Raw genomic sequence first — 6,283 nt, forward strand, 5'->3', positions numbered from 1 at the left:
TGTTAAGTAAAAAAAAATAAATTTTTGTTAAATAAAAAAAAAAAAAAAAAAAAATATATATATATATATATATATATATATATATATATATATATATATATATATATATATATATATATATATATATTTATTTATTTATCTTTCACTACCGTGTTGTTTGCCCTTTATGCCACAAATAAAACCATACAATATACTGTAAGGTTATAGAAGACTGGTAAAGGTTTGACCTCCCAAAATATTGACAACGTTCTGGGCAATAAGAAGGAAATGAAGGCCACAAGGAAGGAAGAAAAGGAAAGACAAGGAAAGGAAGAAAGGCGATGAATCACATAAGCAATAGCTGTAGGACACAAGTAAGGCAGGAAATAAGAAATAAAGATAGAAAGGGAAAAAAAGACACAGCTAGGGAAGAGGGAATAAAAATAAAAAAAAGAAAGATGTAAGAAACGGAGAAGAGAATGAAATTTACAAGAAATGGAAGATGGGAGAGGGAAAACAAAGAAGGAAGACAAAACCTGCCCTGGATGAAAGAAAAACATGTTTGCTGAGGACAGACAGAGGTTAGGATCAATTCTGAGGAAAACGTGAGGCCTTACATAAAGCCACAGTGGCCAAACATTTAGTAGATTTAGTGTGACCTCCTCTAGTTGTACATGCTCTTAGTTGCCCTGTATAAAGTCACTGTTGCTCCTCCTTGGCCTCTCACTGACACTGTGACCACTAGAGGGCATTGACTTTGGGAGGACAATGCAGATAGCAGCAATTTTGATGCATTTTATGGAAAAACTGCATCTTTATAGTGACTATGATGTTCAAGATTTCACATATGAAAGCAAAAATATTAATAGATATGTAATGCAATTTTCTGAAGACTTATTCTCATCAGAAGTACGCAGTCTAACTTATAATTTGAGCTTTTGGTCCGGTTGGCGTTCTCTCTAAAGCTGCATGGGAAGACATTATCCAGATTGAGATCAGAGAGGGAGTGGGACATCTTGAAGTGTCCATGCTGTGCAAAAGAGCCGTAATCTGGCATGGATCACCTCCAGGATACAAGGCCCTGACTCCAGGTTGGCTCTGGAGGTGTGTGTGTGTTGGTGTTTCTGTGTGTGTGTGTCTGTTTCTGTATAGCTGGCATGTTGGGTTACCATCTGCAAACCCCAGGGAATCTGGCTGAGGTGAACACACATACTGCACTCACACATACATACGAAGAAAGACATAGGGGGGCCTACGCATACATGGAAGCACATAAACACCTACCACCACACAATTTCTGCACCCTTGCTTCTTTGGATTGCTAAAATTTCTCTGCCATCATATGCGAACAAAGTGAAGTTTAATCACATTTGAAAGATCAAAATCCTATTTCTAGGAATCCAGAAAGCACTAAGCCTCCAGGAAAAACCACCCTCCATCTCTCAAGCCTTTTCCTCTTCTCTCATTCTCTTGCTTACAGCGCGCGCACACACACACACACACACACACACACGCACACGCGCACACACACACACGCACACACGAGAACACGCTTGTGTCCTGGAATATTAAGGAATGTGATATCACTGCAGGCAATCAGTTATATTGGCCAGAAAATTTCTGAGATCTTGTATTATTCACATCTTTTATGACTCCAGTGATCAACGGGGGAGAAATGTATAAAACATAAAATATAAATGACTGAGGTCTAGCATGAAAAGTTGGCCTTCCAAAGGGGACGTTGAAGTTTATTACAAAGCTTTCAGCGATTTGGCAAGCATACTGAAATGCCAATGCCATTCCTTCAAAGTCCACTTTAGCACTTGATTAGTGAAGGTCATTTGATAGATTATGAGATTAACCGAACACAAAAGATCTGTGATCATACAAACTTAGTTGAAGAAGGAGAAAAATAAAAAAATCAGTACTCTCCTCCCATGTGGCCCCTTTTGTTGTTCATGTATTACTGTTGAAGAAAATCCAGCCCCAAGCCAACTTTTCTGGCCCAATCGTCGCTCTGATTTTGTAACGGCTCCCTATCTGTTTGCGCCGCTGCAGATTGAACGAGAAGTTGCAGATCATATTTGTTGTAGACAATGATGCTGATTGGAGAGAATGACTTCAAGGCCTAAAGCTGCTTTTCCTAATCCGGAGATTAGTATTAATAAGAGGTCTGTCTTTTCCGCTCACTGTCACATGGAGACAAAACTGTGGTCTTGGCTCAATCCTGAAAGCGGAGCTGGTATCTCCACTCTGTCAGAACAGTTACTTGGCCACAGTAGTGACAGTCTTAACTGAGAGAGGCTCAGCAAGCCAGTAAAGCTCATTGCCAGACCAGCGTTTCCAGTGTGAGCTTTGCATAGAAACCAGTCTAGGACTGAGGGGGGAGATTAACCTACTAGCACAATTGGAAAAGGTTCCAGATCTTTTCTTTCAGGGACTTTATTGTGAAACTGTCTTCTGTTTTGTGTATGGTTCACTTCTTTGGACATCCAGAACAAAGCAAGCCCAACAAAATTCCCACAACTGAATTTGCACAATACATTTCACTCCATATTCATTGACTTCAGGAAGGACGATTTCTTTACATTAACTGACCCATAAATTTCCCTTGAATGAGAAAATCAATGGAAGGCGAATTTTCTTGTCATTAATTTGACAATTCTGTTGAATTATTTACATTGTTTTAGCCAGAGGGGGGGGGGAAGAAATGATTTAGATTATTAGAAAAAAAGTAATGAGAAAGGGAGTTTGTTCTAAGGAACCTCTCAGTACAATGGCACTTGGATCAGATCCGCTTGCAAAAGAGTTAGGCAGAATCTATAGTCCAATTCAAAGTGGACTCAGACCATGAAAAAGCCTCTTTCCCTCCATCCTTTCATGTGGACAAAAAGCTGCCACATCTCCTTTCCATGTCTGAATCAGGACCGTTAATCTGAATGTGGGACAGAGCTTCCCTGCCGAAAAACAAACACTCACCATGAATAAACGTATGCATATGCTTTGTAGCAAACACCCACAAACACAGTGAATGAGGGCAGGCCATATGGTAGTAAGGGCTCGCTACTTGTATCACATTAGAGGGAATTCAAGATTTGAATCTACTAATGTATTCTTTAAAAAAAAAAACTTTTTCCCAGTCGGCTGTGAATTGGGGTTTTTTTTTTTTTTTTTTTTATAAGAGTTCATCTCATACTGGTGTAAAATGAGGTGAAAATAAGCAGACTTGAAAGAGACGGCTTAGCAGGAAGTCTTCTTCGAATGTCTGTGGTGGGTTTGCTGAGGTGACCCAAACAAATCAGCTTTTGAAGAGGACTCACTGGGAAACATGCACATGCGGGCTTGTCTTTCTGTTTGCAGAAATGTGTGCCTGAGTTACTGATGTCGGGTCACGTGCTTCGTAGTTCAGCACTGCAGGACCATGCAATCCCAGCAACGCCAGCTGAAACCCCAGCACAATGCAATCTTTCGAGCTGATTGGCATGTACCCGCAAAGATTCATTTCCAGCACCAAACAAGCAGAATATTTAGGAGCATTCGTACATTTTGAGGAACTTAAACTAAATGGAAGCTTAGAGTTGTTTTCTGCGAGGGCACCTAGGTGTTGCGTATTTATCAAAGTGACAGCAGGCGCCAGGGATACAGGGTTTCCAACATAACTACTTACTCACTAATGGCTTACACAGCCACGGATCATTATCCCTCACAGCATCGCGCAGCACAACACAACACGGCCCAGCACTGCACCGCACTGCACGGCTACACCATCAGTCTCGGAGCTGCGTTGGCTTGACTGCAGTGTGAAGTGTGTAGGAGGCTGATTAGATTCTGCCTCCTCCACCTCCTCCCTTACTCCCCAACCAAAAAAAAAAAATCTCTCTCCAGATCTTGGCACCAACATTTCTCCAGGCAATAACTTGTTGGCTTAAAATGAATAAGCGAGCAGTCTATCTCCATATTGTCTGTTAGATGTTCCTAAATGCCACAACTGCTGGTTTGGTTGAGCTTTGGAACTGCTTAAGACCAAATCACCAGCATCAGAGTAATTAGTCACACTTAAACAGATTCACAAATGTGAGCTATCCCGTCCAACTGTTGTGAGCCAGCCAGCCATTTAGCAAGATTATTTATGCCTCGTTTTGGAAAGCAGACGTGCCTAAAAAGTTGGCACAGATTGAAGTTTTTTTTTTATACGGTTTACCAGATTTCTAAACGCAATGTGCAAATTTTTAACTGAGTTATTTTGGACTGAACCGTTTTGCCCATTCTTAGAAGCTGATATGTTGTGAACAGTTCTTCGGACATAAACAGATGTAATTTCAAAATAAGCTTCGGATCTTCTCCTTCTCTTTTCCAATTCCTACACACATCTTCCCATTTCATCCCAACCCACTCCAAAATTATACCTGTAAACAAATCAGTTTGTACTAAACCATCGTTACGTTTTTCTCTTGGCAGTTAATTACTAGATTACAGAGATAATTACAAGATGGTCACATCTCTCTCTATTAATCTAACTTCATTGTATGTTCTGAATATCTTATGTTAAATCCTGCTTCCATTGTGGTTCTGATCTCCAATTTAAGTGAGTCGAATCTGATGTCGCACAAGAGAAGTCATGACATCTTATTGCAGGACCAAATTCCATTATGGTAGAGTTGACCATAGGTATATTATAGATAAAATGAATATATATTAGTTTTCAAATTGTGTGTAAAACATCCCGTGGTTGACATGCGTTGGATGTGCGACATGAATCAAATTATCCCCACCCTTGAAAATTCAAAGAAATTTTGTAAACAGTCGTGTCGACGTATAGCTTATTTAGTTCTTAAAGAAGAATTAAAATAAAAATGTAGAGAAAATAAAAAATAATTATTATAGATGCTGTGCTATTATTAGCCTACATTGGAATACCATTACAGTTCAGTCAGATTGTGCTTTTCCATACCAGGCAAAATAAATAAAGACTCACCACAACAATAGTAGGAACAAGACTAGAATGTTTATTACAACAATAATATTAAATACGTAGCACCCAATGCAAGTAAACCTTGGTCAAAGTGATGGGAGTACTCCAGGTAAGGGCCTGGGAACACTAGCATTTCACTAATAAGCAATTACTGGTAAAGGAGAAACAAATACTAATCGGTTTTAACCTTTTAGACTTATTTATGGTTTTTAAATTGAGTGGTGCCTCCAATAAACAGAAAAAAATATGAGCTACTTTATTTTGAACTCACTAAGAATAAAAAATGTCAAGCTTTTAAACCTTGTGTATATCTGTAGCAATAAAATTAAGAGGCAACCCAAAAAAAGTTTAACATCAAAAGTAGAATTTAGAAAATAAAATGTATTATTAGGACATAAAATAAAAACAAATGAGAGTTTAGATTTGTTCCAACACAGGTGGAATATCAAGGAGCATTAGTCCCCAAAAAAAAAAAAAAAAAAAAAAGTGAATATCACAGTCCTACAAAATGGTTCCCCTTTAAAGTCAGTTAAGAAGTTTACCATTTAAATAACAAGGTCTTTTACTGAAATAAGAAAGCACAATTGGTCGCTCACTTGAAACCAAGCAGAAAAGAAATGCACATGCTCTAGTTTACTCACAAATCCTTTGAGTTAGTAGAAAGTGTGAGGGATGGATGAGGCCTTGTCCTCACGGCTGTAGCACTCAACAGATGATTTGGAGTTTGCCTCACACGTCACTGGCTACATGGAGTTCACTGGCAAAATTTTCAATAAACGGCATTAGAGTCCAGAGAAGTCCTCTTGGTCCACTGTGTGACAGAAGTCTCTGTTTAGCTTAATATATCCGGCTAATGGTAAACTCTACTGTACATACAGTCAGCAATGGCTCGAGCAAAAATGCTAACTCGATATTAGCACCATATTCATGCACTTCCAGCGTTTTATTAATGCGCAGAAATAATTTACAGCCGGTACTCACTCATCCTAACAGTCCAAGAATACAGACTCTGCATCCACAGGTATTTCATGACCGTTATTAGCTTAGCTCTTTAGCTCTTTAGCTCTTTCAGTCTCCTTCTAGCACAACTTGGCAGTAGAATCCATGGTAGAATCTCAGGCAGGCTAAGATGACCTTTCACCTGCCTCACTTAGGTCCCGCCCTCACACATATGATCGGTTTACATCAACCAATGAAATAAAATGTACTAGATATCCTTGTACTTTTAATCCAAGTTGCAGCATTTTTATTTGTTTTTAATATTAACACAACAATTACTGACTCCAGCAATTTTAGCCTTCTTAATCTGGAATGAATATTTTACACAGGGCT

At 39.0% G+C, this 6,283-nt stretch overlaps 1 long non-coding RNA gene across 2 annotated transcripts in view; it reads right to left on the minus strand.

The window, feature by feature from the left end:
* Positions 1 to 6,063, minus strand: part of LOC106960955 (uncharacterized) — a 32,075-nt gene extending 26,012 nt beyond the window's left edge. Inside the window, exons 1-2 of one of the 2 annotated variants that reach the window (XR_001427679.1) lie at positions 5,933 to 6,063; positions 5,593 to 5,708 (exon numbers count right to left, since the gene is read on the minus strand). This is a non-coding gene — a long non-coding RNA (uncharacterized LOC106960955). Of the gene's footprint in view, positions 1 to 5,592; positions 5,763 to 5,932 lie in introns of both variants that reach the window. The other variant, XR_001427678.1, reaches the window with a different exon arrangement.
* Positions 6,064 to 6,283: the final 220 nt, after the last annotated feature.

The sequence above is a fragment of the Poecilia latipinna genome, unplaced genomic scaffold (assembly GCF_001443285.1).
Source record: "Poecilia latipinna isolate Pla-1442-1.1 unplaced genomic scaffold, P_latipinna-1.0 Scaffold1246, whole genome shotgun sequence".
Lineage (NCBI taxonomy): Eukaryota > Metazoa > Chordata > Actinopteri > Cyprinodontiformes > Poeciliidae > Poecilia > Poecilia latipinna.